We start from the raw sequence: 10,831 nt of genomic DNA on the forward strand, positions 1-10,831 counted from the left end.
AAAAAAAATTTATTTAAAAAAACACAAAATACAAAACCGCATGGCGTGCAAGAGCCACACAAAATCATTAGTTCTCAGGAGCCATGAGAAATCTGCAGGCCTGGCTCTCGCCTCTCCTGCCACTCAAGTTTGTGGGCTGGAAGCTGAATCATCAGTAGAAAATATTCATCTCTTTTTTCCCTGAAATCACTAGTTCTCAAGAGTCATGAGGAATCTTCTGCCCATCTTTTTGTGTTTTTATAAAATTTTTTAATTATGCTTTTTATTATTATCATTATTATTTTAATTTGACCAACGTGAAATGTTAAGTGCAAAAGCAAACTACCAGGTCTGAGATTCAAACCACAGTCAGCCATGTGGGAGTCTAGCATGCTTTAACAATCATCCAACCTGGCAGCTCCCTTACATCTTAATATATGTGTATGTACCATTACATTTTTGTATTTTTCGTTGCTTACGTTAATCATTGGTAAGGTCTTGTGCCTACTGAGGCAACAATGATAAACAGGAATGGTAGTCCTGTGCTGCAGAGTTCCTTTTTCTGTCCAGACCCCAGAAAGAAATTTCTACCTTAGGTTAAATTGCAATATGATCTTTTTAAAAAATAATTATTAGGGGCCAGCAGGTGGCATGGTGGTTAAGGGTGTTGGATTCACACATGGTCAACCACCGTTCGAGTCCTGGACCTGGTGGCTTGCTTTCTCACTTTCTCTATTCCTGTCACTCACTGGTAAAAATTCAAATAATAACAATGAATGGAACTAACTGAATAATTCCTTTAAAAATAATTTTTTAATTATTTAATTTCATTTAATATTATCATTATTTAATTTGCAACTTGGCACATGTTCTCAACATAGAGTGACGGAGAGAGAGGAAGAGGTGGAAAGTGACAAAGCAGGCTTTCAGGCCTAAGACTCGAACCATGAGCAATCACAAAGGAACCCAGTGCCTCAACTACCATGCCACCTGCTGGCCTGCAATATGCTTGCCCCGACTCTTCTGAACATGTTATCCAATCCAATAAAAAAAAAAAAAGATGATTATAAATTATTTAAGGTACCATGTTGACATTTTAACTCATCATGATTTATTTCCTCACTATAAAATAAAATTTAGAAATAAATAAAGAATATGGGCTTGCTCTAAGTGGAACCTTTTATTGTTATTGAAGCAGTTGGAGTTAGGTCTCAGTGACCACACTGAAGTTCAGACACTCGCTGCTGAAGACTCAACACTTGAGAGACAAGTGTTGATGAAAAGGAAAGGTAGTTTTAATTCAGGAAACTCTGACCTGAAAAGATGGTAAACTAATGCTCAAGACATCTCTTTTCAGGAAAATCAATCTGGCTGATGAGAAACACCTACTGTGGCATCTCTCTGAAAGGAAACACCATCAAATAAATGCCAACACATCTAGCAATGGAGTGATGCAAAACCAACAAACTGCAAGAAATAGACTGGGAGATCTTATTGTACTGAATCTCAGCTTCAAGACATAAAGAATGAGTAAATTATCTGAACCTGGTGACGTGCCAGAGCCCTGTGCAACACACAGGAGAAGGTGAGAGGAACTATCCTCCAAAACTACATATTTCATACACCAACCTCAGGCCCCAGCACTATTCAACTGCATAATAAAACTGGCAAGGAGGTGACACTGATTATAGAAAAGTAAAAAGTTACAGCACTTCAGTGTAAACATTAAATTTTATTCACCACCCTGCCCTAAGAGCTTGGCACTGTCTTAAAAGTGAACCAGGTGGTACAGGATAGAATATGATTAGGACCAATCTTACATCTCCACAGTTCTATGGGATGAAAGAGACAATACAGAGGAGAGGAATCCTCTGTTATTGGGAGAAATGAGGGGAACACCCCCAATGACTGAGAACTACCAGCTCCTTTGCACAATGTAGACCAAGAGACTTGTGCATTCCCACCCCCACTCCCAGTACATATGAAAGTACCAACCCGATCAAAGACAGAAATCTGGATATTTCCTCCAACTACCTGGCAGGCCTACACTCTCCCTCTTTTCAGACTCAAGTCTCAGGGAATGACTACTTTTCCCCTCTAAGGTCACCTGCAGTGCAGCCCTTCAGAATATCCCTGAACTGTTAAGTATGGGAAAATCAGAGAGAGAGGTATATGAGAAATGGGCACCAGGGGTTGCCAACTCAGTTACAGGGAAGATGACAGGGCACTGTCCCAGGAAATCCATAATCCTGGAGAACATTATCTAGTCACCTGGCTGCTATAATGAGTTTGCTTGGACCTTATCAAACACTGGCTGATGCCAGGCACGCTAGGTCAGTCATGCTGACCCAAACTGATCCCCTGAGACTCAGAAACATTCTATTCCTCAGGAGGTTACCTTATCAGGGCCACGTCCAAGTTTTGCAGAACCCATGTCCCACAGGCTTTACTGACTACACATCCAGGTTCAAATTGACCCCACCAAATTTAGTTTGCCTCTGGCTCCTCCTAACACCCTCCCCAAGACTGCTTCTGAATTTTGTGGGTCACCCTGAGCCCTCCAAGGCCAACCACTTAGGCTTTGTTTGGACCCACAAGCCTTATCTCACCCCCGATCCTTGTGGGCTATCTCCCCTGAACACTGTTCAGGCTTAGTTGGACCCATTGGTCTTTGAGCATTGCAAACCACCTCAACTAACCCTGTTCCACTTAGGGCCTTATGTTCTACCTTCCTTCTGCTTAGCTCTGTCCACATCCTGGCATAGCAGGCTTCCCTACTCAAGCCCAAATGAACTGTACTGGTCTCAAGGGGAGCTTAACCTAAGCCTGGTTAGGGTACACTTGGAAGCCATTCTGTGTTGCTAACCTCTGAACTTTATAAATGTTCCTACCCACACCTTACTAGGTCCCCACTGGCCTCATCTTAGGGTCTCACAAGGTGGCTTTTCTGGACATGCTCAGCCCTGCTTAGCCTACTCACTTCTGTACCTCACAGGATCACCACTGCTGGTACCACATGAGTCCTATTTTCCCACTTCTGTACTTATCCCTCAGAATCCTACAGAAACCATGCCCAAGACTTGCTCACTCCATAAAATATGAAGGACCCTGCCTAGGTTCCACTTCCTCTAACAGGTAAATACCCATTGTTCCTGGATCCACTGAGCCCTGGTAAATGATTAGCCCTGTACAGGGCCCTATCTGAATCCCACCAATCCGTAGTGTTAGATGGAGGCACAGAGTTCCCTTACCTAACTTCAAAGATAATCTCCTTCCATCTATCATGTTCCTTGATTTAAAGAAAGAAAGAAAGAAAGAAAGAAAGAAAGAAAGAAAGAAAGAAAGAAAGAAAGAAAGAGTAAAACACTCAATGAGAATCAATGCTAAAATGGTTAACTACTACTAAATGCCAAGTGGTTAACTTGTACTAAAGGTCACAGTCATATGGAATATAACTTAAAAATACTAAAAAATGATAGTAATAAAACACTACCACTAGGTGGTATTTACTAACATGCAGATAGATTGTGAGGTGGTCAAACGTACTTGACTTCTACATGGCCAATAGTGGTTTGAGTCCTGGACTGGACCGCTTCCTTTCTCACCTTTCCTCTCTTTGTCACCGGTAAAATTGAAAAATAATAATAATAATGTTAAATAAAATTAAATAAATAAATACACCACTATAGAAGGTACTCCTCAAATCACGAAGGAGTCCACAAGATGCCTGAAATCCAAAAGAATACAAAAAATCTGAAAATGAATAAATAAAAATAAAACAAAAACCCAAACCAAAAAGAAGGAAATATCTCACTTCCAAAGGAACATACTAACTCCCTTCTAATGAATAAAGTACATAAAATTATATAACTATTGGAAACTGAATTCAGGATATTGATTATACCAAAACTCAATGAGATGCAACAAAATTTCAAGAGATGAGAAAAACAATGAATGACATGAGAAAGCTCCAAAGAGACAATTAGCTTTTAAAAGAATAAGAGAGGTAGCAGGTGACATGCAGGTTAAGATGCTGGATCTCACATGGCCAACACTGTAGTTCAAATCCTGGACCCAAAAGCTTCAAAATCACACGTGTGGTGTATGTTCAAAATTCTATACAAAGAATAGGGAAGGGATTGTGCTGTGGCCATCTGTGGCCATCTGTCTGGGGGATAATTTCTCACTTTCTCTCTCTCTCTCTCTTTGAGGATGACATGCACCCAATTGCAAAATTAAAGAGATTCAAATAAAAATCCTTCAGATAAGCAGTACAATATAGGTAATAAAATGTCCTGTAAAGTGCAGTGACAAAAGATTAGGTTATGCAAAAGAGTATCTCAACTTAAAGATTCAGCTTTGCAAGTTGTCCAAACTCTGAAAAAGGAAATTAAAAATGAAGAGAACAGTAAGTGGCCGTCCTCCCTGAAACACGATTTTTCAGATTCGGTCTCTCTCTGTTGAGCATATGTTATCTATGGGGTTGTGACTGGCCAGATTAATAAAGTCAGGAATATGGACAGTTGCCCAGCTAATTTGGCGTCTTTAATTAAAATAATAGAACCTTCATCCAATCCATTAAAGAAAGTAGAATTTAAGAGGCTATCATTTCAATAAATTTGATAGCTTGCCTCTGTCTAGAATACCACTTAAAGTTTTCTCTCACCATTCAAAAGAATCATCCAGTCTTTGGTTCTGTCATTGAAATTTACTTCAACATTCCTTGGAAATAGTTATGGTATAGCTGCATCAAGAACTTTTCTTAAGAGGCAGACTTGTTTTCATTCTCCTGGGTTCTTAATTAAAATCTATACCACAGCTTCAATAAACAATTTTATACATTCTGGGGCACTCTCTTGGAACTAACTTGAGTAAGCTGATAAAGCTCTCCATATGTAGGCTCACGAATTTACACAGTTAAACCTCATTCCCTAGCAACACATAAGGGGACCTCAGTTGGGTTTGAAAAATCATTTACAACATCAGTTTTGGATAATAGGTTATATACTAAGGCTATATTGCTCTGTGACAGCCTTTACATGAGAGGATAGCCAAACTAGGGTGGTTAGAGTTACAACTGGTTACAACTGGAGTCTGTTGTATTATCTTCTGTGGAGGTGGAGATGGAGGTTAAAGAGCAGAGTTTAGGTTGTGGAAGATTATATAGAAGAGCATGAAGAGGTGCAAGAGAGGTAGTGGAAGAGTGGTTGGAGTAGAATAGCTCTCTGAAATTTTAATACACAAACGGATTCTGGTAACTTTTTATTTACCTCCTGAAAAAAAGGTGGTTGTAGTGTATCTGAGGTAGCTTTTACATATCATTGAAAGTAACTTTCCCATTCAATTTGCCTGATTTTATAACCAGCTTTTCCCAGTTATCCATGTGAACATGCAATTTAGAAATTTCAAAGGACTCTTATTTTTGCCAATGAAGATTGGGGTCACTGCAACTTTTGTAAGCCCATTTTCCTAAGTACTTGCAAGGTGGGACAACAAAGGCCTCACACAAAAACCAGATGATGTTTCCAAGAGGGTTGTCCCTTACAGGAAACTGCTTATGATGAATGATTTCTCACAACTTAAAAGCTTTTGCAAAAGGGACCAAAAATTCTATCAGGTCAAATTATACTGACCATGGTTATTGCTCAAGGCTTTAACCTTGAGTATATTCGATCCTTTTAGTGTCTGAAAATTCTAGATACTAGGTGGCAGTAGAATGCTCAGACAACCAAGTGATAGGTCTCTTGAGTATTTTTTCTGGCTGAGCAAAAAATGTTCAAAAATATTCTGAGTTTCTTTAAGACTGCTTCATATCCTGAGAGAAACCTCTCAGGCAATTCTAAATGATTCTTAGTTTCCTAGGGACACTTTTCAGGACAGGGAGAACAACTGACTTAACTTTTAGGTGGAGATACCACATTATGGATCTTTAAAATTTCAAAACTAAGAGTTTTGTTTATAATTAAAATATGCTGAAGTGCCATGCAAGTCAGTCAGTACAAAGACATTAATCTCCCCGCTTCAACATTCAATATCTTTTCTATGTTTTCCCCAATCGTTATTATTATTATTATTATTATTATTTTTTAAAACAGTCAATCACTATTTCTCATTTTGCTTGTAAAAATACTTTGCCCATCATGAAATACTTCTCAGACCAACAGTTAATAAGCCATATCTGTTTCTCACTAACGTCCTGCCTCTCTATTGTTCACTTGCTATCTTTCTCTATCCTCTTCTCTTCACTTCCCCCATTCCACACTGTCCTATTCTCATTAAGTACCTTCGCTGCTTTTATGTCCTCCAATTTTTGCTCTCATAGAGTGCAGATAGTCGGTATATATTGAGTGGATACATACAATATCTTTCTTTCATAGCCTGGTTTACTTCACTCAGCAATAGATCCTCCATATCTGACCACTTTCTATCAAAATCCAGGGTGTTATGGGCATTTCTTAGAAGCTTTAAAAACCTTTTCAAAAGTGAACAAATTTAGAAGATGAGAAGTCTATCAGGTCAATGTGTACCCTGAGAAGATGGTGGGGGTGAAGATGAGGAAACAGCAGGACTATAGTCATTGTCTGAGGCATATGCTCTCTGTCTAGGAACACTCCATTTTTTCTAGGAACACTCTGCTAATACTAAGACATCAGGTTTTGTTGTTGTTGTTGTTGTTGTACTTTAGCACAGATTGGCCATCATTGATTCAAGTCTTAACCTGTTTTTGGAATAACATTGATCATTATTTTGTCACTATATGTATCACTTCAACAAGCCCTATGGATCATATATATTTTATATACTGGTGTTTTTAGTATTTTTAAATTTATTTTCATAAAATATTTACTACATAAAATTTATCATCGTTCCACTCAAGGTTCTAGGACCATCAGCACCATGCATCTTCATGAGTCCTTTCATCTTGTAAGACTAAACAATCAACAACTATTATTGTACAATAATGTCAAATCTTTCCATTCCTCCCTCCTGACCCAGCCTCTGAAAAGCCATCAATCTTTCTGTACTTATTATTACTACTCTGAACATCCCAAGACGGTTTTTACTGTGGAAAAATAGTCTAAAAGTTTGAAATCTATTTAAAGAAATTGATTCAAAGACAATGGTTAAAATGGAGTGAGAAAAGCTTTATTTTGGACCATCATCGTAAGCTTAAGGTCCACGGAAATGAGAGTTTCACTGCGGAAGAGAAATTGGGGTCAACTTCAAATACAGCATGTGCAGTGGAAACTAACAGCTGAGGAGCAATGTGGTGATTATCAAATGGAAAATGACTAAAGAAACATTAGGAATATGAGAGATTCTGGATAAACTGAAATAATAGGATTATGGCTGAGGACACAGGGTGATCAGACATCACACCTACACTTATTTAAAATAATCTGATATTTAGTGTGGAGTTTCTTGCTAAACTACTTTAGCAGGGTTATTTGCTCAAAAGGGATTTTACAAGGAAGTATGCAGAGGAAACTAAAAGATTGAGAGGCCTGAGTAAAGTCTGATCAAGGCAAAACACATTTAACCATGTCCAAGTATATACAATTTAGTACTTCAATAAGTTCATATTACTGTGCAAGCACTCCATTCAGTTTTACAAGATGGGAAGAATCACACAGATAGCAGTAATGTTTCCTAGACAATGTGAGTGCACACAGTATGTCTGGTCATCTCACTTTTCACATTGTAGCTCATAGTGACTTCCACCAGCCTGTTCCTGTCAACACTGAGCGGCTACCTTACATCCCACACACCATAGTTTGGTCTGTTCTACCTGTGTCATGATGTTGGGCAAACCAAAACCAAAACCAGCCCAATACCAATTGACCTTGGGTTGCATTTCTGGACCAGTGTGTGTTCTGCCTCAGAACCTCTTGGCTAACACTAGCCACAAAAGCTGTGATCAACATCTTTGGAGAATCTTGGAAATTTTATAACCACCCAGAATTATTTTGTGCCTCAACACACCCAGAGCTTTCACATGCCTCCTATCCAACCTAGATCAGTTCCATTTTCAAAGTAATACTGGGCATTTCACCAGAGGTACACTTGCAGAGCCCTCTCAGTACATACGAGTAGTTCCCAGGCTCTGAAATGCCTTAGAATTTTTTGTTTTGTTTTATTTTGTTAGACATTTATGGGACGTGTTATTTATTTTTAATTTTAATTTACTTTATACACTTTAACATCTCTTAGCCTGTAAGTTGAATTTATCCAAAATGAATAAACTTCCCACCAGAGCAACTGAGGATACAAAACACATTATCATCAATGTATTATACTCAATTTCTATATCCCCAAAATGCCTGTTTATTTTCCTCCATAACTTCTTTCCTTACATTGTCCCCTTTCTTCCATCCACTTCCCACATTGTCTCTAGTACCTATAACCATTTTTAATGTTTATATGGCCTATAATATTTGCTTTGAAACACTTTTTCTGTTGTCTTGTCTGCCATGAAAGTGGAAGCTAGAAAAATTTCAATATTTATTTTTGCCAAAATCAGTGGTTATATTCTGTTGCATCTTTAAACATTAAACATGGAACACAGAAATAAACTTTTGCTAGGGTCAGCAGATGTTGTAATAGTTATGCCACTGGCCTCCCATATATTTGAATGCAGTTCAAGTCCCAGAGTCACAGACTTAAAACTCAAGCCAGTGTGTGTACATGTGTGCCCAAGATCCCAAGAGGACAATGGAATAGAAGGGATTGTGGTGTTGCCATCCCCTCAAGGGTTGGTTTCATGCTTTCTATCACTCTCTCTATACATATTTTCAGTGGAGTACACATTCTCTATAGCAAAATCACTCTTAAAAAAAATACTTGCCAAAATATGCATGTTACTTCTGTAGCTGGGAAACTCTTAGATCTTATACATTAGCCTTCTGAAACGTTCTCTTTTTGTAGAGAGATATCATCCCCAAATTTTCTGATATCATTCATTTTAACTACTGTGATTTGCTGAAGCAAAGCTGAATTTGAAAACAAGTTCAGTGTTGTTACCTTCAGAGATCAATTCATATTTCTGAGTATTTCAAGCATTTATAGCACAGCTTACATTACTGAGGATTTTGACCCATTTGAGTTTACTGATGTATAGTAACCTTTTAATTCTAATAAGATTTCTTCATTTTTCACATTCATTTGATTTCTGATCTGAGAGTTCCCTGATCCACAGTAAGTTGGGGCTTCTTCAAGAAGGTTTTATTACAGTGCCCACACATACAGGGTTTCTTTTCCTTGTGAGTGCTCTAATGTAAAACAGAATGATTACTCTGAACACATTTTTCTACTCCATTCCCATTTATATGATTTATTCCTGTGATCTCTGATATACAGTAAGGACTGACTTATGTTAGATGGAAAATTTTCATTCAATTTACGTTGACATTCACAGGCTTTTTCTTTTGAGAATTCTTTGGTGTACATTGACAACTGACTTTTAAATGAAAGACTTTCTATACACCCTACATTCATAAAGTTTCTCTTCAGTGTGACTTTTCAGATGTTTACTAAATATAGTTTTTAAGAGAAAAAATCCTATATTCATCACATTCATAAGGTTTCACTTCTATGGGAGTCCTCTGATGTACAATAAGCCCTGCCTTCCAGTAGAAAAATGTTGCCTACAGTGTTTCTTTTTCAGTGTGAGTACTCAGATGTGACTTTTGGGAAAAGGTTGTATTACATTGTTCACAGTCATAGGGTTCCTCTTCTGTACTGAGTTCTCTGATGTACAGAGTGCAGACTTCCGGGAGAACATTTTCCAGCAATATTCACATTCATAGGGCTTCTCCTTGTATGAGTTCTCTGATGCTCAGTGAGATACGACTTCCAGGAGAACATTTTCCTACATTGTTCACATTCATAGGGCTTCTCTCCTGTGTGAGTTCTACTATGCACAGTAAGCTGTGACTTCCCAGAGAACTTTTTATTACATTGCTCACATTCATAGGGCTTCTCTCCTGTGTGCATTCTCTGATGCTTAGTAAGATGTGACGTCCAGGAGAACATTTTATTACATTGTTGACATTTATAGGGCTTCTCTCCTGTATGAGTTCTATTCTGCACAGTGAGCTGTGACTTCCAGGAGAACATTTTCCTACATTGTTCACATTCATAGGGCTTCTCTCCTGTGTGAGTTCTCTTATGTACAGTGAGGTACCCCCTGCTGGAGAATGTTTTCCCACACTGTTCACATTCAAAGTGTTTTTCTCCTGTGTAAATTTTCTGATTCTCAGTGAGATGTGACTTCTGGGAGCACATTTTCCAATATTGTTCACATACATAGGGTTTCTTTCCTGTATGAATTTTCCAATCTCTACTCGAGACTGACTTGGGACTGAACGATTTTCCACACTCCCCACATTCATAGGATTTCTCTCCAGTGTGAGTTGTCTGATGCACAGTGAAGTATGGCTTCTTGTAAAACATTTTTCCACATATTTTATTTTCATAGAATTTCTCTCCTATGTGACTCCTCTGATATACAGTGAGCTTTAAATTCTGGAAAATTGTTTTCATACATTGCTTACACTTACAGAGTTTCTCTCCTGTATAAGTTTTTAAATGGTCAATAAGGAGTGTGTTCGGAAACAACAAATTCTTATATTGTTTTATCTACAAATTTTCTCTCCAGTAAGAGTTATCTCATGTATAACAAGAGTTGAAAGCTTTTGTAATTTCTACATATCATAAGGTTTTACTTCTTTGCAATTTCTCTGGTTACCATAATTTTTGATATCTGAAAAAAGGATTTTTTATGTTTTTTTATATTTCTAGGGTGTTTCCCTTGTGTGTACTCACTGATGAAAAGCTAGATTTTAATTCTAAA

At 37.9% G+C, this 10,831-nt stretch overlaps 1 long non-coding RNA gene across 1 annotated transcript in view; it reads right to left on the reverse strand.

The window, feature by feature from the left end:
* Positions 1–10,100: 10,100 nt before the first annotated feature.
* The window catches only part of LOC106734962 (uncharacterized), a 2,246-nt gene continuing 1,515 nt past the window's right edge, over positions 10,101–10,831 (reverse strand). Inside the window, exon 3 of the long non-coding RNA XR_001370432.2 lies at positions 10,101–10,130. This is a non-coding gene — a long non-coding RNA (uncharacterized LOC106734962). The remainder of the gene's footprint in view (positions 10,131–10,831) is intronic.

Source organism: Tupaia chinensis, unplaced genomic scaffold, assembly GCF_000334495.1.
Source record: "Tupaia chinensis unplaced genomic scaffold, TupChi_1.0 Scaffold000268_1, whole genome shotgun sequence".
Lineage (NCBI taxonomy): Eukaryota > Metazoa > Chordata > Mammalia > Scandentia > Tupaiidae > Tupaia > Tupaia belangeri.